This window comes from Rhipicephalus microplus, unplaced genomic scaffold (assembly GCF_043290135.1).
Source record: "Rhipicephalus microplus isolate Deutch F79 unplaced genomic scaffold, USDA_Rmic scaffold_22, whole genome shotgun sequence".
Classification (NCBI taxonomy): domain Eukaryota; kingdom Metazoa; phylum Arthropoda; class Arachnida; order Ixodida; family Ixodidae; genus Rhipicephalus; species Rhipicephalus microplus.
In genome coordinates, this window is record NW_027464595.1 from 5643865 (window position 1) to 5669336 (window position 25472).

Genomic DNA, 25472 nt, shown 5'->3' on the forward strand with positions numbered 1-25472 from the left:
GTGGCTGATTTCGTCGTCTTTCCGCACTGCTCGCATGACGTTTATTGGGCTGGGACTTTCCATGCATCATGCCATTGTCGATTGTGCCCGTGCCGAGATTGATTTATCAGCAATGTCGGACATCGCTCCTGCCAAGTCATGTTTTTCTCGTGTCGTCATTACCGAGGACACGGACATCCCACCTATGTCATCTGCTATTGTGCCAATCTCCTGCGACTATGCTTTCTCTTCCGCTTTGTTTGTGCCGTCAGCGAAATTCACTTCCCGTGAGCACTTCTCCCATCCGCTCTTATCACGATCGAAAACTCATCCGCAACCATTTACGTCACGAACCTGCTTTGGGCCCCAACCACTGTGCCACGGAGGATATATATGGCAACTCGAAGACATTGATTCAGTCTGTCCTTACTCACTACCTGGTCGCACAGCAAGCCTGTCGCGAGCGTGAATCTCGATACCATGGCCAAAACATCTACCCCAGATGCCTTCCTTCCATCAATTGCTTCGGACCTTCCCAGCATTCAGAGGACGCAACTCTTGAAGCATCTCGACCGCTTTCGGATCTGTTTCGATTGCAAGCAACCCAGTTTGAGCAGAACAACTTCGATCGCTCATCATATAGACACCGGCAACCATGCACCCCTGCGCCAGCATCCATACCGCGTCTCTCAAGCTGAACGTCGCGCGATTGAAGACCAGGTGACTGACATGCTTAGTCGAGGAGTCATACAGCCGTCCCACAGTTCCTGGGCAACTCCGGTGGTGCTCGTGGAAAAGAAGGATGGTAGCATCCGCTTCTGTGTTTATTATAGGCGCCTTAACAAGATCGCGCGCAAAGATGTCTATGCGCTCCTCAGAATTGATGACGCGCTTGACTGTTCGCAAGGAGCGGAGTACTTCTCTTCGCTGGATCTTCGGTCGGGTATGGATAAAGCCGACTGCCCCAAAACTGCGTTCTTAACTCTTGACGGCTTGTACGAGCTCAACGTGATGCCGTTCGGGCTTTGCAATGCCCCGGACACATTCTAGCGTCCTATGGACAACATACTCCGAGGTGTCAAGTGGCATACGTGCCTTTGCTATCTGGACGACGTCGTGGTTTTTTCAAAATACTTCAATACCCATCTCCAGCGCCTCGCAAGTGTGCTGGAATGCCTCACACAGGCTGGACTACAACTAAACTTGAAAAAATGTCACTTCATCCCACGGAAGCTCGCAATATTAGGGCACGTTGTCAGCAAGGATGGTGTTCTACCAGACCCAGACACCCTCCGCGCTGTCACCGAGTTTCCTGAGCCGTCAACACTCGAAGAACTCCTGAGCTTGATAGGAATATGTTCGTATTTTCGACGATTTAATCGTAATTTAGCATCTATAATTATCCCATTACCGCGTCTACTTGCTGACAGCCAAGGTATCTCGGCATGGTCGTCAACCTGTGACGACGCATTTGCGAAATTACGTCATCTCCTGACATCGCCGCCGAATCTTTGTCACTTTCACCCAGACGCCCCTACCGAAATCCACATGGACGCTAGTGGAGTCGGCCTTGGCGCTATCTTTGCGCAGTGAAAGTCTGGCTTCGATGAGTACGTCATTTCTTACGCGAGTCGCACTCAGACCAGAGCCCAAGAAAATTATTCCATCACGGAGAAAGAATGCCTAGCGATCCTTTGGGCAATCGCTAAATTTATACCTTACATATATGGTCGGACATTTGATGTCGTGACTGACCATCACGCCCTCTGCTGGTTGTCGTGTCCAAAAACCCATCTGGTTGCCTATCCCATTGGGCATTACCACTCCAAGACTACGACATCCGTGTCGTCTACAGGTCAGGGCGCAGACATTCAGACGCCGACGCTCTCTCTCGATCTCCGCTTCGCCATGACGGTGCAAATGCGCCTGTTTCTACCTACAATTCTTCCTCCCTCACACACGCTGACATGCCATCCGAGCAGTGTCAAGACCCTTGAATACTGTCCTTAATGGAGTTCCTATCGAAGTCATCACCGAGTACCGCCAGTCGCTCGCTGTGGTGCACAGCTCGCCATTTCACCATGCGCGATGGGCTACTTTACCACCGCAATTACCTCAGTGAAAGTCACAAGTGGTTGTTGGTGATTCCTCGCCATCTACGTGCTGATATTTGCGTCTCGTTCTACGTGGACCCCCAATGCGGCCACGCTTGTGAAATAAAGACGTATTCACGCCTCTGGCTACGGCACTACAGGCGTAGAATGTACCAATTTGTCCTCCAATACGCGTGTTCATGATCAAAATGTCAACGCCGGAAGAGTTCACCACATGCCGTCACTGGACCGCTTCAGCTGTTGCCCTGCCCATCCCGACCTTTCGATCGCATCGGAATTGACTTATACGGCCCACGTCTGTACACACCTGACGGGAATCGCTGGGTGGTTGCCGCTATTGATCATTTGACACGGTATGCTGAGAGTGCCGCGCTGCCAGAGGCTACATCACATGAAGTCGGCTTATTTATTCTTCACAAACTTGTTCTTCGCCATGGCGCTCCTCGCGAGTTACTCAGCGACCGCGAACGCACGTTCCTCACAGAAGCCGTGCAAGACCTCCTGCGTGAAGGCAATGTTGTTCATGGAACGACCAGTGCGTACCACCTCTCAACCAATGGCATGACTGAACGCTTCAACCGCACAATAGGCGACATGCTGTTCATGTATGTATCTGCTGACCACAACAACTGGGACCGCATACTACCATTTGTCACCTATGCCTACAACAGCGCCACTCAGTCCACGACTAAGTTTTCTCCCTTCTTTCTTATACATGGCCGTGAACCCTCCTCATTTATGGATACAATTCTGTTGTATCGCCTGGATATTTCAGAGACTGCGAGACTGCAACTCTCTGAGAAGTCGCCACCTATGTGGAAGAATGCAGTCCGCTAGCGCGTTCGTTAACTACAAAAGACCAAGCATACCAAAAGGACCACCATGACGCCAACCTGCAATCCCAGTCATATTCGCCTGGAACACTGGTTTGGCTTCGCGTTGCCTCCTCAGCTCCAGGCCTTTCTTCAAAGCTGCTACCTAAGTATATGAAGGCCCCTACGGCATCCTGCGTCAAGCATCCCCGGTAAACTATAATGTCAAGCCCGTACAGTCATCCACAGACCGCCGCCGTCGCGGCCGTGAGAACGTTCACGTCGACCGAGGCCGCACTATGACCCACCAGTCGTACCTGTGCTTTAGGTCGCCAGGATGGCTCCTTTTCCGCGGGGGAGTGATTTGTAGAATGGATAGGGTGCAATTGGCAGTGCTTGCAAAAGACGAGTAGGAGGACCGTGGTTCGTGCTCGTGATAGCTCCGATTCGCATCGCTGAGCGCTTGATCTGTGTTCGTTTTTTATAGACGCGCCACGGACGACTCAACGCTCAACCCTTACTACCAATATATATAAATATATATATATATATATATATATATATATATATATATATATATATATATATATATATATATATATATATATATATATATATATATATATATATATATATTGTAAGGAAGAGCAGCGCGGCAGCTGTGAGCCTTAGGCTGGACAGCCAAGAAGAAGAAGCAGAATAGAACAGCTTGCCCGACGAACGGGTGTTGTGTCTGTCTCGCTCATTACAATGGCGCGACCGTTCAACGAACCCGTGCACGACGACCTGCATGAAAAAACCGTCCTACAGAGCGGACGCACTCTCCAGCGGCCCGCAACTCCTACTTCCGTGGCCGTGGCATCCAACCTGGCCACCGCGGGTATCGAAGCCAGCGCGCTGCCTGTAGGCGTCCTTGCCAAACCACAAAGTGACTCCCCTGACTTGGCTTCGCAAACCGCCTCCTTGCACAGGGACGCCATACACGCTCCCTTGGTCTTCGCCTCAGGTACCATCCCTCGAGAAACGTCACTACTGTCACCAGAAGACAGGCGTAATTCCTCGCCTGTAGCCACCAGCGAACTATGCACGGTTCTGCAGGCCATCACTACTTCGAGCCACTGTCTTGCAGATGCCACCGTCACCTTCTCAGCAGCCCTTGCACGCACCACGTTGCCTTCACCGTTCATTGCTGAAATTCCTGACTTTACTGGCATTGAACAAGACCCAACCATCTGGCTGGATGAAATTCATTCGTTGGCCCGTCGACATGCATGGACTGATGACGTGACGCTATCGCTAGCCGTAAGCTGACTGCGCGAGTCCGCCAAAGCGTGGCATCAATACGATGGCTGCAAGTACAACTCCTGGAGTGACTAGACTAAAGCCTTAGTCACGGCCTTCAAACAACTTTCATTCGCATACCACGAACATTTCATGCGCATGCGATTGCGTTGGCCTCCACACGACACGGATGCTTCAAGTGCGGTCACATTGGCCACAACGCAAGGAGTGTAACCAACCATTCCAGACCCGAATACACTTCAAATCAAATTCCTCGTAAGTTCTTTTCGTCGCTTGATCAAATTCCTCGGATATTCTTTCATGTTGAGGGAATAGGTGACCTATCTTCTCTGGTGGATACCGGTGCGGAACGGACGGCGCTACACGAACGGCGACGTCATGCTCCGGACACTATCCGACCCTGGACGCAACCTCCCCTCTGCGGACTTGGAGGAAGTGCTATGCCAGTCGGAATGCTCGATATTTCAGTCCGCACGGCTGCGGGCACTAAAGTTCTTCCAGCCATTCCCGTCTTTGAAGACCTCCCTGCCGACATGATCCTTGGTGCTGACTTCTTGCTATCTGATGACCATACATAGCGGTCACTTCGAGCTTTGGTCTTCGACAGCTGTGACTACCGCCACAACCCTGCCACCACAGACAAGATACAGCAGAACTGCCAATCACTAATTTGCTGCTCCGTCGCATACGAACGGGAGATCACCCGCCAATATTTGTACCACTGCGACGATACGCTGAACTAGAACGGGCAGTGATCGCAGAACAAGTAGATGAAATGCTTGCCGCGGGCATTTTTAGGCTGTCATCGAGTCCGTGGGCAGCGTCAGTCGTCCTTGTTTGCAAAAAAAAACGAATCACTACGTTTTTGCGTGGACTACAGGCAGCTCAATAACAGAAAACGCCTGACTCCTACCCTTTACCCCTCATTGATTATGCTGTTGATACAATACGTCACTGTAAGTTCTTTTCGTCACTTGATTTACGCGCAGGTTACTGGCAGATCAACGTCGCGGAGAAAGATAGCTGTAAAACGACCTTTCGAACGCATTTTGGTTTGTATGAATTCAACCGCATGCCGTTTGAACTAAGAATGGCTCCTAGCACTTTTCAGCGTGCGAATATCTCAGTGCTCGGACCAATGAGCCTGTGTGGTGTACTAAGCCGACATCCTGGTCGTTGGCAGAACAGACGATGAACACCTACGCAATTCGGACGAAGTACTACACAGACTCCATGCAGAGGGATTGCATTTGAACCAAGAGAAATGCTGGTTTGGGGTGTCCAAGATTTCGTACCTGGGACATAATATATCTCCTTTCGGCATTCAGGCACTCCCGGAGCGAATAGCTGCCGTGTCGCAGTATCCCACACTAACCTGCTTGAAGCAGGTTCAGTCATTTCTGGGTATGGCCTCGTATTTGCGAAGGTTTATTCCCCGCTTCGCTTCGATCACAGCTCCCTTGAGCAGTTTTTTAAAAAGAACGCACGGTTTGAATGGGGCGTCTCACAAGAAAATGCTTTTCGAGCTATAAACAAAAGCTCACTAGTTGCCCCATACTAAGTCACTTCAATAAAGACTGGTCCACCGAAGTGCACACTGATGCCAGCCGAGTCGGCCAAGGAGCTGTGTTAGAGCAGCGTGATCCAGATGGCGTGGAACACGTGGTCGCTTATGCCAGCCGAAAACTTTCATACACCGAGCGCCACTATCACTCAAACGTGCTTGAATGTTTTGCAGTAGTATGGAGCGTCGATTATAAGTTTCGACAATATCTTTTCAGGCGTAAATTCGCTTTTGTGACTGATAATGCTGCTATAGCACGAATGTTCTCCAAGCAGCAAGTTAAGCACAAATTCGCCCAGTGGATAATCACACTGTAAGAGTTCAATTTTGACGTGCGCCACCGTGCCGGGGGGTGGGGCTAAACAACGTCGCCGATGCACTCTCACAGAACCCCCTTGACTGCGCGCAACAAACCACGAAAACCCACATTTTTTTCGCCCAGATGGGTATATCTCAAGCCCAACAGCAGGATAAAGTTTTGGCATCCATTATTGCTACTCTCACTGACAAGGAAAATCACAGTACTTTTGTGATGCGCAATGTCGCATTGTAACGGCGTCACTGGCGAGCGGACCGATCCGAAGAACGTTACCACCTGGTGATCGTGCAATCCCACAGGTCAGACATTTTAATAGCCATTCACGACTCCCCAGAAGGCGAACACGCGGCCAACAAGTCACGCTCCAGAAACTACAGGATCGTTTTTGGTGGCCGAAGATGCAAAGTAGCGTCCATTCTTATGTCGCCAGTTGCAAAATCTGTCAGCAGTTTAAGCGACTGCCTGGGTGTCAACTTGGATTACTAACACCAATACAGATACCCAAAACAATTTTCCACATGATTGCCATTCATTACATGAAACCTTTACCCACCACCACTGCGGAAAATTGTTAAGCCATTGCAGCTGTAGACTACCTGCCAAAATACGTGGAAGTGTAGGCCGTACCATCTTTTGCATCCACTTACCTAATCGACTTCCTCAAGCACTGATTTGAATGGAGACATGGCTTACCAAAACGTTTATATCTGATCGGGCTACAACGTTTCGTAGCGGGGAACTGAAAAGTACCTTTGCACGGCAGGCGTGCAGCACCACTTCGCATCCGCGTTTCATCCTCAAGCAAACGGTCTTAGTGAGACAACTTACCAGAGCATCCAGGCACAACTCGCTCCATATACGAAGGCAGAGAAAAGAGGAGAGGCCGACTGGGACGTCTACCTTCCGTCAGCCACTTTTGCTGTTAACACAGCACTCCAGACGTCTACCAGGGAAACGCCCTACAAAATTGTTTATGAAAAACTACCACAGCTGAAAGCGGTCCTCAGTTTGAATGCTCCCTTTATAGTTCCACGGGCCAACAATCGCAAAGCGACCCGTCAGAAGATCCGAACTAAGGCGATCAAGAAAGCCGCCACACAAAAGAAAATTGAAAGCGCCACTATGACAGACGCCGTAGGCGCGCTCCTTCTTACAACATCGGTGACGAGGTGTGGGTGCAACGGGGCACCAGCGGGCCCAGCAAGAAGCTACTCCATAAGTTCGGCGGGCCATTTATATTTACTCAGCGTGTAGGAGAAAATACCTGGCGTGTGAACACCGCAGATGCGAACTTCACTCTCGATAACCGCAAAAGAAACCACTTTGCCGTGCATGTGTTGCGCTTGAAAAAAGCAGTCGGACCACTGCAGGTGCCAAGAACTGTAATTTATTTTTTTGCTTTGTCAGGTGCGCAGTGTGGCCGAATGTAACGCAGAGCGGTGCGGATGCTGTGGGCCATGGGCTGAATGGCGAGGAAGAAGAGGCCGAATAGAACAGCTTGCGCGACGTACGGGTGTTGTGTCTGTCTCGCTCATTACAATATATATATATATATATATATATATATATATATATATATATATATATATATATATATATATATATATATATATATTATTTCATCCTGTTATTCATACTATAAACCGGTGTCCGAGAATTTATTACCTGCGAATATATATATATATATGGTGGGGTGAAAATTCAATGGATCCGGTGGAAAGTGCGGTAGAAAAAGAGGTCGACAAACGTACGAAAAAACACTAGTTTTACTAACGTTTCCACCTGCCAAAACGTTAGTAAAACTAGTGTTTTTTCGCACGTTTACCGTGTATATATATATATATATATATATATATATATATATATATATATATATATATATATATATATATATATACATATATATATATTTATATATTTTTATATAGGGACAGGCATCGTGGTTCTGTGACCGTAGCGTTGCAAGCAGTAAAGTAAATCCTCCGTGAGCAGTCACAACGTGGTTTATTTCGACGTTTCAGCCAGAGTCGCCCTCATCGTGATCAAGGCCAAACTTGAGCTGAAACGTCGATTGATTGATATGGGGGGTTTAACGTCCCAAAACCACCATATGATTATGAGAGACGCCGTAGGGGAGGGCTCCGGTAATTTTCACCACCTGGGGTTCTTTAACGTGCACCCAAATCTGAGCACACGTGCCTACAATTCCGCCTCCATCGGAATGTAGCCACTGCAGCCGGCATTCGATTCGCCACCTGCGGGTCGGCAGCCGAGTACCTTAGCCACTAGACCACCGCGACAGGGCTGAAACATCAAAATAAACCACATTGTGACTGCTGATGGAGGATCTACTTGACTATATATATATATATACATATATATGTATATATATATATATATATATATATATATATATTGGAAGTTTCAGAAAGAATCTGGCCTTCGTCCTGACAAACGCCAGACTGTGGGGGAAACCGTCCAAATAAATGCTTTCGTGGTTACCATTCTCACAAAGAATTTACTTGACGTATGCATATATATATATATTTATTTATAATATATATTTGTTTTTCTACACATCAAGTGCAAGTTATTCCGTCACGTCAGTATGAGCCACTACATTCGCGGCCCCCTCCACACTGGAATTTGCGCCAGAAGACGCAGAGGCGTGAATACAGAACTCACGCGGCACCTAGAGTTTCAGCCGGCATGCATGTGCTGGAAACACGCAGTTTCTGCTTTTGATACATAGGTTGGAAATGACTTCTAGCCGGAACGTAACAAGGCCTAGGGATTTCACCACCCTGAAAGGGCTGGCGAACCGGGGAAGAAACCTCGGCAACGCGCTGGCTGCGTCGAACCAGCACTAGAGGTCTCCTTGTTCGAAAGGGGTGGGGTTCTCGTTGGAATACGAGAGGAATTTCGCCTGATGATGCGCTATGGCTAGGTGTGCTCTAAAGCGAGTTCTCTGAATAATCATTGAAGCACTGGTATCATTCATACAATTTTGGGCAGTGGTTTTGGAACCAAAGAAGTTTTCTTGCAGACCCCTTGGCGTCCTTCCGTTAGACCATCTTGAATGGTGACTCCCGCGTGGTTGCCTGCTGTGACGTATTTAAGGCGAAGGCAATTGCGACGATGTATACGTCCCAGATGTTCTGACTGGGACTCATGTATAACGACAGAATGTCCTTTGTGGTACCTTTTGTACTGTTTTTGTGGGTGCTGAGGAGTGGCTGTTGCATGTCGAATCGCATGACCATTCAATAGGTTTTGGGGCCTGTAGTGCTTCACAGAACGTGCCCAACAAAACGTAGCCAAAAATGCCCCTGTGCATGCCCCACCACAAAAACATCTCTTTGATGCGCGCAAGTGTTTTTTATAGCACGAGATGATTGGTAGTCTGAGCGTCGCGGCACATGAAGGGCACCGATCGCCGCATTGCAACCAGCAAAACAGGCATGAATAACCCATTCCGATTATTTCGCTTATAAAAGATTCTTTCTTGGACGACATGCGACGCAGAAAGACTTTCACGACGACGCTTGGGAGTGCGTACTTCACTGAATAGTTCCAGGGTTATATCGAGGATTCCTGCATATTGTAGCTGTATGGTTCGTAAATCAAGGACTGCAGTGACTGGCGAGATGTCACTGAGAGCTGTCGGGTGGCGGAAAGGTAGTCAGTGTCTTGATGGTGAGTGCCGCTGTGATGGACAATAAAAAATTTGTGATCTAGCAGTTTGAGAGACCACTTGGTGAACTTAGCATTGAAGACGTTTATCGTTTAGAGCCAGTGAAGGGCGACGCTGCCGGTAACGACCGTGAAGCTTTTACCATAAACGTACGGTCGAAATTTTTCGACGTCTCCCAATCAAGCACTCAATTTCAAAGGCTAAGTATCGGCTCTGTTTTTTACTGACCGGCTGCAAGTCCCTCCTGCCCATCCTCGTTAACTTCAAAGAAAACAGCTCCGAGGCCCAGGCCACTGGCATCGGCGTGTAGAATCGTCGGGGCATTCTCGTCATAGTGCGCAAGCGTCGGAGGTGCTTGAATAGCAGCCTTGAGGGCAAGAAAGGCCGCTGCTTTATCGGGGCCCTATTTCCAGCGAACAAAGTGTTTTAAATATGGCACGAGGCCCAGGAAACTTTCAAGCTGCGTAGGAGTGGTGGTAGCATATATATATATATATATATATATATATATATATATATATATATATATATATATATATATATATATATATATATATATATATATATATATATATATATATATATATATATATATATATATATATATATATATCATGAAATTGCAGATAGCACATTTGAAAAGGAAATCGTATTTACTAACGTTCCGGCCGTGGCACATCCTTCGTCAGAGTAAGTAGGTTAATACAATGCAGCCGCTTTTATAGGTTCACGTGATGAACTTGGTATAGCAGCTAGGACAATCAAAGTAAAAAAATGGTAATCTGTCAGAACCTTGTGTTGACATGACTGACATGTGACGGGTGCATGAATATACAAGTTTCAAATTTCCTTGCGCATCGACACGCGGGGCACAGTATGGTTGGCAGGACATGTAAAAGAGCTCTGAAGTAAAGGAACCACGGTTGACTAATATACATTTCAATGTACACTAAAATATTTTACTAATCTAAGAAGTCGTGTTGTTATAGTGTGAGGCAGGTGATCTTTCCTACGTTTTCATTGATACCTGAACGAATGGTGTTAAATTAGTGGATCAAGAATGATTCCCTCTTTTCCCTATCATGATTTGACTTGAAACCGGACTGAATAATTGTGGCCCTAGTTTTGTCGAAACCATGGTCAGGCATACTGACGTGCTTCGACAGCGGTAGATAAGGGAGGCTTATGGCATGTGCACGGTGATTAATAAAACGCATGATTAAAATGAATCTCCCACAAGCAGTTGTGGGAGATTCACAAACAAAGTATATACATCAATACTTCGACCCCCTCTGCATTGGCGCACCAGCCTTCATTTCGCAGTGTGGTGCTACAATCAGTGATGTGCGTGACTTACTGGAACTATGGCCCCGCTCAGCATCCTGTCTTAGTCTTCATGTTATAACGGTCGATGTGGCTTGGAGTTCGGGACAGGAAGCGTTTGCAAAATACCGCGATCGACTTGAAAGCATTGCGAAAGACCGCCCAGAAATTCGGCGAATTTACGCCACGCTGATACTGCCTAGAAGTGGAAACCGTCGACAAAGGAACTGTAACCTGACATTCGTCCGACGCTGCAACAGAGAAGCATCAGTGTTCAACAACATGCTTCGGAATTTTTGCCGCTATTCCCGGCTAGTTTGCTACCTCGATCATGAAATCGAATGGTTACCACCCACACGCGTCCTCGCAGCAGACATTCTTCATATGAGCTACGAGGGTGTGTCGTTGCTTGCAAGCCACATCCGCCACCTGTGCTTCAGGAGACCGGTGGATGCGACATCAGCTGCCTGGTGCGATTCATCAACGAATGACGACTCTCCGTATCGAGTGGGTCGAGCTGGGCGACCTTCAGCACCCAGTCATCCTACAGGACAGCTGAACTCAAGAAACAACACCGCGCCGACAGCAACCTTCACCATGACGAGCAAGCTTTCCGTAGCAAGAACGTCACCTCGAAAGCATCGCGCGCCCACATGAACAAGTCGCAATCTACACAGCCTACGTTTTGCCTACCGCCGCCTGCGGTCGTTGCATCACTTTCGCCGTCTCAACCACGCTACGGACTCCGGAACAGGGGCACAACCACAAGAGGAACGAACTGACTAACACAACGCCAGCTGGATTAGAGTACTTTGTCTGTTGGCTCAATGAACTTTTTAAGGACCAGAAAGGTTACAGAAAAACGGACTCGTTGTGGATCGCACATTTCTATGCTTAGAATGTATGCCGCGGCCACAAGTGCTCCTAAAGGTTTACAACTAAAACTGCAGCCGGCCACATCAGAGATGTCAAAGAAAAACCTGTCAAGGTGGAACAACACCTTAAATAGGGCGTCTGTTGAACTAACCAGCATACTTATTAGCCATTAGGAATCATCACAAAAAGGTCTGCGGAATCAGGAAAAACAGCTTGTGCAATCCTCTCAGTTTACGACTGAAGAATTAAAAACTCTCGAATTATATCGGTCACAGAAGTTAGCCGAGCTGGATGCTAAAAAGTCAAAGAAGGTCGCGCGTGACAACTTAAGAGAAAAGGAATGCTCCCGACGAGGAAGCATTCTAACTACAGCTGAAATGCGCCAGCCCGAGCTGGAAAGTAAATCTTCTGGAAAGGATAACATTATAAATGTGTCATGTTACGATCTATCAATTGAGGAACGTAGTGTGTTTTCTCGAGGACTTAAGTTTTGCTCTGCAACAGGAGGCTATAGTGAATTTCAGTTGGAAAAGGATCTTCACAATTTTGAACGTAACATGCGCCTCCGTGAGTACTTTTATGATCGGTCCTCGGCTCACAATACCGATAGCTCATCATTGCCATCTTACAAGCATTGGACACCTCCCTCCCAAAGAGACAAATGTCTGGACCTTTATATCAGAGCTGTACAACGCGATGTCATGCAGGCATATAAAGAACGTACACCATGGCATCGCAACCTTACTGCCACAGAGCAACAAGCAATTGAATCCCTCGCTAGTCGTAATGACATAATTATAAAACCTGCAGATAAAGTAGGCGCCATTATTGTAATGTACAGAAGCAAATATATCCGCGAAGGCCATAGGCAGCTCAGTGATGCATCATCTTACAAGCGGCAAGATCATGACCCAGCAAACGAGTTCAAAGATATTGTTCGTGATACTGTGACTGCGCTTTTTAATGATAAAGAAATGAGCTATGGCACTCTGAAATCCCTCATACCGTTGAGCCCAGTAGCTGGCAGGTTTTACCTTTTTCCAAAATTCATAAGAGAGATAATCCCGGTAGACCGATAATTTCTGGAATTGGAACAGTGACTGAGAACCTTTCCCGTTATGTAGATAGCCTCATCAACACCATTCCATCCAGCTTTTCTTCTTACATTAAAGATACCAATCACTTTCTATCAGATATTGTTGACCTACAGGTTCCTCAAAATTCGTTTCTCGTTACGTTAGATGTCACGTCACTATATACTAATATCCCTGACTCAGATGGCATCGAGGCAGTTATCTGTGCGTACAACGATTGCGACGCCAACAAACCAGTTTTCGCATCTATGTTAGCTACGTTTTTTAAGCTCATTCTTGAACTTAACAATCTCGAATTTGATGGGACATTATGTTCAAGTTAGCGGTACATCTATGGGCACAAGAATCGGACCAAACTACCCAAACATATTTATGGGGCTCCTTGAAAACAAATTTCTCGCAAATTGTGAATACAAGCCATTTTACTATAAGCGGTTCATCGACGACATTTTCCTAATCTGGCACCATAGTGATTCGCAACTTCTTTCTTTAATAGCAGATCTTAACAACGCTCATCCGGCGATTTCTTTTTCGCACTCGTATTCACCTGTGAACATAAGCTTTCTTGATGTCATGGTCACTCTACGTAACGGGAAGCTGATAACTAATCTTTACAGGAAACCCACGGATAGGCAGCAATATCTTCATTTTAGTAGTAGTCACGTGAAACACAATAAAACTAGTATTCCTTACAGCCAAGCAGTCCGTTTTAAAAGAATATGCTCGGATAGCAGCAAATTTTCCCGCCACTGCGAACAACTTTGGAGCGCGCTCGAAAAACAGAGCTATCCGGCCAGCATAATCACAGACGCCATCAAACGTGCAGAAGAGCTCGACCGTTCAGACCTGCTGAGTACTAACCCAAAGATTAAGTACAAAGATGAGTACTAACCCAAAGAGTAAGACCCAAAGATTGTTCGCGGACTAATCTAATTTTGACACATGCGGCCTCAGCTTCAAATGTGAAACATATCTTAAAGAAACATTTCAACATTTTAATACAGAGCGAGCGGCTCAAAGGAATCTTTACAGAACAACCACGCGTGGTCTACCGACGATCGCGGAACCTTCGTGATTTACTAACCTCATCTAAAACCACGTGTTCACATCATGAAGGCTGTCATCCCTGCAACAAACCACGTTGCAAAGTTTGCGCGTACATGACGACATCTAAAACAGTTTTAAGTACATCGTCCAGTTTTTCTTTAAAGATAAATGGGAACTACACGTGTGATAGTATCAACGTCATCTATATTCTCGAGTGTTCTACATGCGGAGCTCAGTACATAGGTCAAACAGAGACAAGTTTCAGAATTCGTTTTAATAATCACCGTGCACATGCCGTAAGCCTCCCTAATCTACCGCTGTCGAAGCACGTCAGTATGCCTGGCCATGGTTTTGACAAAATTAGGCCCACTATTGTTCAGTCCGGTTTCAAGTCAAATCACGATAGGGAAGTGAGGAAATCCTTCTTGATCCACAAATTTAACACCATTCGTTCAGGTATCAATAAAAACGTAGGAAAGCTCACCTGCCTCACACTATAACAACACGACTTCTTAGATTACTAAAATATGTTGGTGTATATTAAAATGTATATTAGTCAACCGTGGTTTCTTTACTTCAGAGCTCTTTTACATGTCCTGCCAAGTATACTGTGCCCCGCGTGTCGATGCTCAAGGAAATTTGAAACTTGTATATTCATGCACCCGCCGCATGTCAGTCCCATTTTTTCCCATTTTTTTACTTTGATTGTCCTAGCTGCTATACCGAGAGTTCATCACGTGAACCTATAAAAGCGGCTGCATTGTATCATACCTACTTACTCTGACGAAGGCCGTGCCATGGCCGAAACGTTAGTAAATACGATTTCCTTTTCAAATGTGCTATCTGCAAGTTCATTCAATATATATTGAGAGGGAGGCAAATGACCCGAGACTGCGGGTGAACGACAACGATGATGTGGGGATTTAACAGACACCATGTAGTGGGCCTCTGGCTTGACTCAACAACAAAGAAGACAATCTTGCGGCTTAGCTGTTGAAAACACGCTGCTTTCGCTGCCTCAAGGCGTACTTGTGCTTTGTTCGCATTGTACTGCGACACTGGTGGAGGTGCTGGCCCGCGACACCACCTGATGCTTTACACTCCCACGGGGAGCCGTTCATCCAGTCCAGAAGCACTTGTCGACACTCCCGTGCATCGCTTCAGTCGTCGCTTGCGAAGCCTCCCTCCAGAGTTCACCCCCTCACAGGAACACTCTACAAGGCAGCGCTCACATCTACCAATGGCAACCGCCAGTCCACAACAGTTAGTACAAGACAGCAGTACACCAACCCCATCTCAGGTAACCTTTTTTTCACCGCTGGTGCCTGATCGCTTTGGTGGTGGAGCACATGAAGACGTCGAATACTGGCTTGATCACTTTGAACGTGTCGCCAACACCAACCAGTGGTCTCTTGAACAAAGGCTTTCCCGCGCCTATTTCTATCTCGACGACAGTGCTCGTACTTGGTACGAGAACAGAGAAGGCAGTTTGTCAACATGGAGTGACTTTAAAAGAGGAATGATTGACACATTTGCCGATGTTGACCGGCGCGAACGTGCGCGACATATGCTCGAGCTACGGGTTCAGAAACCCAATGAAACGGTCGCAATGTTCGCTGAGGACATGGCCCATCTCTTCCGTAAAGCTGACCCGCACATGACCAACGACAAAAAGTTATGCTACCTCATGCGTGGCGTAAAAAGAGCAATTGTTCGCCGGACTTTTGCGGAACCCGCCAAGCACCGTGACAGACTTCATCAAAGAAGCTACGGCTATCGAGCGGGCGCTTCACCTACGATGCCAACAATACGATCGCTTGTCCAGCAGCACCCACATTCAACTCGCCGCTACGACATCTGATAATCACAGCTCGTTACGCGATTTAATACGAGAGATTGTTCGCGAAGAGCTGCTGAAGCTGCGGACTCTGGTCACGGAACAACCCACGGCGTCTGTCGCTGAAGTCGTCCGCGAAGAAATACGCCAAGCGTTTTCGGCAGCTGATCCTACTCACGATCAGCGACCCATGAGCTACGCAGCCGCGCTTCGCCACCCGCCGCCCGTTCCGACGTCGTACCGCCAGCCATCGACAGCCGTTCCTTGGTCGCCACCGCAAGAACAGACACCGCGGCGCCCTTCCATCGTGCCACCCTACAAAATGCTGCCGTACGAAGAGCCGTCTCCCAACGAGACACGGCATTTACAACATTATGAGCCGTTGCGGCGTCCACAGCTTCGTAAAACAGACGTCTGGCGCACCGTGGATAGACGTCCACTTTGTTTTACCTGCGGAGGTGTCGGCCACATTTCTCGTCATTGCTGGCACCGCGTCGACATGTTTCGACCTCTTCGGCAATGGGTGACGATCGACGCCCCAACGACGACTACCCACCCCGCCGGCACGCTGATTCTCAACGACCTTCCTTGTCTCGGTTCCATTTTGACAACCGCCGTGCCAACATTGACGACAGTGAGCCTAATTACCAGCCAGGTTTGGGACGTCGACCACGTTCTCCGTCTCCGGCATATTCGCCTTCGTCGCGCCACGGCTCTACAGCCGACGCCAGCGGAAGGAGGTAACCAAGTCCATGCCGGGGAAACTGAAGGCGGCGACCTCCGGGGGTGAGGTTGCAGGCCGCCAAGGCGACGAAAAAAGGCCCCCGTTACTCTTACCACAGGACGCCGTAAAGCCGACTAGTTGTAACGTTGACGAAACTGTGACCACAGATCTTACCGTTTTTGTAGACGGACAACAAGTAACAGCCTTAGTTGACACCGGTGCCGACTTTTCTATCTTAAGTGAAAACCTTGCCGTGCGCCTAAAGAAAGTGAAGACTACGTGGACGGGACCTCACCTGAGGACAGCAGGCGGCCAGCTGTTGATGCCTGTCGGAAGGTGCACAGCGAGACTCGGCATCGGCGGCTCTTCTTTCGTGGCGACGTTTGTCATCCTCACCTCATGTTGCAAAGACATGATCATAGGGATAGACTTTTTAATAGAATATGGTGCCGTCATCAACATCCCGGACCGTTCAATTACATTCCGTAACAGCCCTGGTTTGGCTGACTGTTCAGACGCAATACGTAACACTTTATGTATAATTGATGATGATGTAGTCGTATAATTGATGATGATGTGGTCGTCCCGCCACGGTCATGCACTCTTGTTTCGGTGAAAGGGCACGAAGCGTTTGATGGCGAAGGCATTGCCGACCAAATTGGCTCGCTGATATTTAGCCATGGCATTTCGGTCGCACGAGGTATCGTCCGTCTCACTGGTGGGCGCACGAATTTACTTTTGACCAACTTCAGTACTGAGCGCCGGCACCTTCCGAAGGGCACAGCTATCGCTTCTTACGACAATATCGTAGACATGCGAGGCAGTTTATGTTTATCGGTATTAGACGAAGTGCCTAATCAAGAACCAGAACCCGTTCTCGATGTTATTCCCACTCTGTCAGAGGATGACCGACAGAGACTTCTTCAGCTACTAGCCGAATTCCACGACTGCTTTTCATCTACCTCACAAGTTGGTCGAACACCTTTGACAAAGCATCGAATAATCACCGAGGACACGGCGAGACCTATTCACCAGAACCCTTATCCTGTAGCTTTAAAGGAACGCGAAGCCATACAACAACAAGTCGCGAAAGTACTTGAAGATGATGTAATTCAACTGTCACAGAGCCCCTGGGCATCGCCTGTAGTGCTAGTAAAGAAAAAGGACAGCACGCTGCGTTTTTGCGTGGACTGCAGGAAGCTGAATCGGGTGACCAAAAAAGATGTGTACCCGCTCCCACGTATTGATGACTCCCTTGACAGACTTCAGCACGCTCGCTACTTTTCTTTCATGGACTTGAGGAGTGGATACTGGCAGATCGAGGTAGACCCAAGAGGCCGAGAGAAAACCTCTTTTGTGACGCCAGATGGTTTATACAAATTTAAAGTCTTGCCTTTCGGTTTGTGCTCCGCGCCCGCGACATTTCAAAGGCTTATGGACACGGTACTTTCGGGATTGAAGTGGAAGACGTGCCTAGTCTGTCTGGACGACGTTGTTGTATTTTCAACGACTTTTGACGAGCATCTCCAAAGGCTGGAATTTGTTTTACGTGCCTTACGGTCTGCGAGCCTAACATTGAAACCGGAAAAGTGTCATTTCTTTTTCCACGAACTTCCGTTTCTCGGTCACGTCGTCAGTAACGCAGGCATCCGACCCGATCCTGGAAAAATTGCCGCTGTCGCACGGTTCCCAGTACCCTCCAATAAGAAGGCTTTCAGACGCTTCCTGGGCCTTTGTGCCTATTACCGCCGATTTATCGCAGACTTTGCCCGCATCGCGTCGCCACTAACTCGTCTCACAAGAGACGACGTTGCCTTTGAGTGGAACGAAGAACAGGAGGCTGCCTTTAATGACCTGCGAAAACGTCTTCAAACGCCCCCAGTCCTTGCCCACTTCGATGAAGAAGCCCCGACGATGCTTCACACAGACGCGAGCAATGTTGGTCTGGGAGCTGTGCTTCTGCAGCAAGAGGGCACAGAAAAGGTAATCGCTTACGAAGCAGAACGTTAACACGTGCCGACGCTAATTACTCTACAACTGAGAAGGAATGTCTCGCCATGGTATGGGCGGCTTTAAAATTTCGCCCGTATTTATATGGCCGCCCCTTCAAAGTAATTAGCGACCACCACTCATTGTGCTGGTTAACAAGTCTAAAAGACCCTACCGGGCGATTAGCGCGTTTGAGTCTCAGGCTGCAAGAATTCGATATTGTAGTCGTACACAAGTCAGGCAAGCGACATATGGACGCCGACTGTCTGTCCCTTTCACCCATCGAGTCGGCAACCCTACCTGAAGAGGAGGAAATGGCATTTCTCGGTGTCCTCGACACGACCGCCATTGCGCAGCAACAACGTGACGACGCTGAGTTGCTTGGCCTAATTAACTACTTGGATGGCAGATCTCAGAAGGCGCCAAAAGTTTTCGCAAGAGTGTTGTCATCATTTTGTTTACAGGACGGAGTACTCTACAAAAGAAACTTTTCGCCGACGGGATCCGCCTATCTGCTCGTCATCCCAGCAACCCTTCGTACCGAAGTACTCAAAGCATGCCACAACGAGGTGAGCTCTGGCCGTTTGGGTTACACGAGAACGTTGTCCAGAATACAGCAAAAGTATTACTGGCCGAGACTAACCACAGCCGTGAAGCACCACGTTCGTACCTGTCTCGACTGCCAGCGACGCAAGTCACCGCCAACTAAACAAGCTTGCCTCCTGCAACCCGTACAGGTCCCATTGACTCCATTCCACCTGATCGGCATGGTCATTTTGGGCCCACTCCCTACTTTTACTGCAGGCAACGGATGGGTTATCATCGCGATGGATTATTTCTCCCGTTATGCCGAGACAAGGGCTATGCAGAGAGGTACAGCAGCGGAGGTGGCAAGATTTTTATCGAGAATATTGTACTGAGGCATGGTGCACCAACTGTCGTAACCACAGACAGAGGAACCGCATATACAGCAGCTCTTTTGGACCATGTTTTGATGCTGAGTGGAACAACGCATCGTAAGACCACCGCATACGACCCGCAAAAGAACGGCCTGGCAGAGCGTCTAAACAAAATCATTGAAGACATGCTCTCGATGTACGTAGACGTTGAACACAAAAATTGGGATGAAATCTCGTGGTACATAACGTTTGCGTACAATACGGCAAAGCAAGAAACGACGCGCCTGACCCCGTTCAGCCCCGTTCATGGACGAGAAGTACGAACTATGTTAGATGCGATGCTACCGCAAGAAGGTGACGACATTGACCCATACGCCAACACGTTTACGGAACGCGCGGAAGAAGCTAGGCAACTTGCACGTTTACGGATCCGCCAGCAACAAGAGCACGATGCAGGCCGCTACAATGCTCACCGCAGAACAGTCGTCTATCAAACTGGCGACAAAGTATGGGTTTGGACACCCGTACGGAAACGAGGACTTTCCGAAAAGCGTTTAAGAAGATACTTTGGGCCTTACCGAGTACTGCGACAACTGAGTGAGGTTACTTACGAAGTTGTTCCCGACGGTTCGTGTAGTACCAATCGTCGCCAGCCCCATCCTGAACTCGTTCACGTAGTGCGCATGAAGCCTTACGTCAGCGAGTGATTGCGTGAGACTTTTCTTTAAAAAAAAAACTGCATTATTGACTTCGCATCGGATCGATGCTCTTTGAGAGGGAGGCAAATGACCCGAGACTGCGTGTGAACGACAACGATGATGTGGGAATTTAACAGACACCATGTAGTGGGCCTCTGGCTTGACTTAACAACAAAGAAAACAATCTTGCGGCTTAGCTGTTGAAAACACGCTGCTGTCGCTGCCTCAAGGCGTACTTGTGCTTTGTTCGCGTTGTACTGCGACAATATATATATATATATATATATATATATATATATATATATATATATATAAATATATATATATATATATATATATATATATATATATATATATATATATATATATATATATATATATATATATATATATATAAATCTACACACGAGTACTGCAACCTTATTATACGCGAAAGAAGGCGTTCGTTATGCTTTTTTCCCTGATGCAATCGACGATTGAAATGGGTTACCAAGTAACATAGTCAATGCTGGTGATGTTAATGAATTTGTGCACTTATTTGATTTACATTTACATGCTTCATTGTAATGAATATTGCGATTTTTATCTGTTGCATTGTGAATTGTGGTGTGTATTTGGTTGTGTTTCGCTTTTTGTTAGGAACGCAGAGCTTTCAAGAATTTGTATATATGTACACCTGATTTATTGTTGTGAATTGCATAGTTATGTGCCTACTTTGATTGTGCAGTGTGTCGTACTTTTCCTGTTGTGACCCCCAATAGAGGGTTGCCAGTATCTCCAAATAAATAAAAAATAAACCAACACGAGAGAGGAAAAACATACAGGAGTTTACGACACCTAACTTCAAGTGATCAGTAAAGAATTTGCCAATGCAGTTGAGCATGCAGGCGTGTAGTTACTGCATGAACGTTTAAGCCATGGGTGACAATGGGAAACTTTATTGAGTTATTTTTCGAAGTATAGAATTTTGATATAAATTAGAGTATTAGTATAATGCTGCGAGAAAGTTTAATGGTGGAAGAGAGCTAGCTGGATCTAACGAGATTGAACACGTGTAAAACCATACTGATTAGGATGAAACAAACTGTTCACATTCAAAAATTTGTGCTACAGCAGAATACACGATATGATATATTATCTTAAGCAGACCCTGACATTGGATATGGAACGGTCATTGATTGCAGGAGGCCGATTAGTCATCATGAAAGCAGGGATAGTCTTACAGATCCACCAGTCCTCTGGAAGTGAAATTCCATCTAACGCCCTCTGAAACGTTAATAATAGAAGAAAGTTTACATATTTGGTGTTTCTCAGAACCTTGGTATTCATACATTGCGTTCGACATGCTGACATTTTTTTTTAATTTTTCGATCACAAGTACAGTCGCAGGCATATATGCGTAGAGCACGCGAGCGACCTGTGTTTCTTTGCGAGGCAACATTTTGAGGCAGTTTCGGGCTCTGACGTGGTCAGGCTGCCTGCTAAGTCGCGCGTGCTCCTGACAAACCATGTCTGAAATCGAAACTGCCTCAAGGTGTCACCCTGCAGAGCAGTTACCGGCTGCTTGCGCGCCCTACACAGACGTGGCCGTGGCTGTACAGTCTGTTTCACAGCTAGGGTAAATCAAGGAGCACATGATACGTCGTGCAGCCAGCGCTGCACTCGCGTGCCACCGTAGCAGGTGAATTGGTTCATTACTACGGCCATTTGAGTGTCTGCGCATGCACGAGCTGCTGCTGGTGCGTGACTGCAGCGCTGGCCGCACCACAACTCATGCGTTCACAAATCTCCCCTAAGTGCGATACAGACTGTACAATACCGCTTGGGCTGAATGTAATACCTTTCATAGGCTGTGCGAAAATGAAGATTCTGACTGGCATTATAATGGAAGCGAAACAAAAATGTATTCAGTTCATTATTAACAACTTCTTTGGCTGCAGGAGGACCATTAGAATCAATCTGTAAGATTCCTTCTGCCTGATTCACTTTAAAAATTCAGTATTTGCGGGGTGTTTTAGCCACATAACAATAATCGTCCTTTACTTCGAGTACTTTCCTCGCGTTATCACCACGTTTCCGGTAGTTCGCGGTTGCGAAAAGTGCGCGCTTTATCAGTGCGACATAGCATTCTTGACAGAAAAGTGGCCAGCGCAGGGTTTTCAAGAAAAGAAGCACGAGGAAGTCATGTGATAATTATTGTTGTGTAGCGCAACTATTCCCCAAATACTCCATTTTTTTCATAGAGTGTGTTGTTCCAATACTGTTCACGATTTCTGCGCAGCAAGGAAGGTAACGTGTCGTCATAATATTAATTTTTTGCTTGTATGATTGACGGTATACAATTAACTGCTGCAGGGAGAACATTCATTCAGAGTTAGACTTGGGATGCTTGGAGGATATTAACTTTTTTCTTCTATTACGATTGCTTATAGATAGTTGAATGCTTTGCTCGCTCTTTAACAAAGATGGCATGGCAATATATTGCTATTGGATGAAGCATCTCATTTTTGAACACTGACCAGACAGCTTCAATGTAGCGTGAGTAATAATGAATTATGATTTCGTTGTAAAAGACACTTAATTCACCTGTCATAGGAGCCTGGTCGTCTCTGTTGTACAATGGCGGAGTTTTGAAAGTTTGTATCGTTTGTTGATAAAAGTAGACATCATACGGCAAATAGAATGGTCACTTATCGGTGAAAGATAAGCCAATATAGAAGGAATGTCGGTGTCTCTTGTTAAAAGTAGGTCAAGAGTGTTGTAAGTATGAGTCGAATGCGTGCTGCCTCAACGACAAGTTGGGATAAACCGAACGTAAGACGTCTGCTGAGGATATTACTATCGATGTTATTTTTTGGTAAGGAAGGTGCTGGATTAGCATTTGGAATCAAAGGAAAGCTGAAATCTTAGGCGCGTTAGCATGGTGTATTTTATGGTTAGTAAGCAGCCATAAAAGTGCTCATTGAATGAGCTGTCGCTGTTACAGCGTTGAGAACGCACACTCAATAGCACACGTGGGAAGGTGGCATCATGGCGTAACTATAAATTATTCAAATTACACAACACATTTACTACAGTGCAATGCAGTATTTGGTAAGTGGTGATCAGAGTTCGACCGCCACGGGGCCTCTCAGGTCTGTCGTTGCGAAATATATTGAAATTAGGAAATCATTGAAACAACTAAGAATCGAAGATGTATCAATTAAACCATGTTACGGTTAAGATAACTGCTTTGTTTGACGATAAGAGATGATGCTGTAAAGCAAGTCATGGTTTTGTATGAAGCTACAGATATTACTCTATGAAAATGACAGGGGTGTTTGGTGTGGCCTATTCCGTTTTTTTAACTGTGTATTGGGGTGCTAGGATTTACTTTCAACGTATTGCTGCGCTGAGTGGTAGTCAATGTAGGTCTTGTGTTGCAGTAAAGTCAATCATAAGAGAACCACAACGCTAGCTTTTCAGACTTCCCAAACTGCGGTAGTTGTTTGCATGCTACGTGATTCTGTGAAAAGATGTTTTCGCTTACACTGTAGACAGACAATTGCTTTGATTTTTTTTCTCTTACTAAGATGGCTTTAAAAATAGCCCTGAGCGAATGTCTCCAAGTTCTTTAGCGCGAGCTACAAAAAGAAAGATCGAAATAAAAGCCTTCTGTAGGTAGTTCTTGTCTGCCGCACAAGGCGGTGAAACTTCATGTTTCAAGGGTTCAAACAGGATCTCATTTATTGCATTGTGAGAGTATAATGATGACTGATGTGTGGGTTGCAGTGTTTTAAAAGCACCATATGAATATTAAAAACGCCGTAGTGGAGGGCTGTGCAAATTTCGACCACGTGTGGTTCTTTAACGTGTACTCGCACTCAAACCTAAGCACACGGGCCAACAGCATTTTTGCCTCCATCAAAAATGCAGCCACCGTAGCCGGGACTCGATCCCTTGACCTGCGGGTCAGCTGCCGAGTACTTTAAGCACTAGAACACTACCGCAGGGCTGGCATTGTGAAAATCGTGGATTGGAAACGTCCTGAGACAAAATTTCTTCATTATTAATCAACAGTCTGCCTGCCTTGGAAGTTGTCCAAGCCCTACAAAAAGTATTGCAGTCTCACGTGATACAGTTTACTATATTGAAACTACCTGACGCCGTACGTTCATCTGTTAGTCTTCGTGGCAGATAGCCTGAAAACAGCTAGACCTACCTAAATGTTGTTAAAAACTTGTTGGAATATATATATATATATATATATATATATATATATATATATATATATATATATATATATATATATATATATATATATATATATATATATATATATATATATATATATATATAAAGAGAGAGAGAGCAGAGAGAGAGAGAGGAAGGAGGGATGATTGATGTTGGTGCGTTTTTTTACATGTCTTTCAGCACTGCGGCTGGGGGACCTGCCCAAAGAAATACTGCTACTGCCGGCGGGTCTCCAGAAGTATTATCCAGTCAAACGCTGCGTGTACCCCGCGTCGTCGCTGGAAACGTACTTAGAAAATGACTTGTTAAATAAACACTCAAATCATAAATTTGTGTCCTACAAGTTATTTCGCTGCTTATAAACATTGTACATTGGCGTTGGTATGTGATGGTCAGCCCAGACCAATTAGGAACTACGTATGTATGCACGAATTCTTTCCGAAAATTACAATGATTGGTAATACGTCAGTTGCGCTTGCTAATGGACAAATACAATTCACTCAAATTTCAAAGAACGCGCAAGGAAAATGAGTGGCACGCGAAGTTGAAAAGGGCACAAAACCCATGGCGTTGCGTAAACATTCAACTCACCTTATATTGCGTAGCAGGCAATATTGTCATGGTGTCGTGATGTGGCTGAAGGCGGGAGACTAGATAGTCAAATCAAACTGTTTATTTGGGGGAACGTGTGCCCGGTAAACGGAGAGTCATGTTACAGTAGCCGAGCAGCGAACGGAGCGTCGGCCGTCGATAAACTGACAAGCGGCAAAGCGTGTGAGCATTTATACACTTGCCATCGAACAGTCCAGTGTTATCGCTAGTGGTGACGTGGTTACAAAATAATCTGTATTGCTCACAAAGTGGGCGTAATCTTAACAAAATAATATGGTGCTGTCCCGAAGCTTCTCGATTGGTGCAGCCATGGTTTAAGCAGAGAATTGTGTACAGTGTAATGGGGTGATAGGAAA

At 46.5% G+C, this 25472-nt stretch overlaps 1 long non-coding RNA gene across 1 annotated transcript in view; it reads left to right on the forward strand.

Annotated features, from left to right (window-relative positions):
* Positions 1-24817, forward strand: part of LOC142786300 (uncharacterized) — a 114004-nt gene extending 89187 nt beyond the window's left edge. The window contains exon 3 of the long non-coding RNA XR_012888993.1: positions 24685-24817. This is a non-coding gene — a long non-coding RNA (uncharacterized LOC142786300). The remainder of the gene's footprint in view (positions 1-24684) is intronic.
* Positions 24818-25472: the final 655 nt, after the last annotated feature.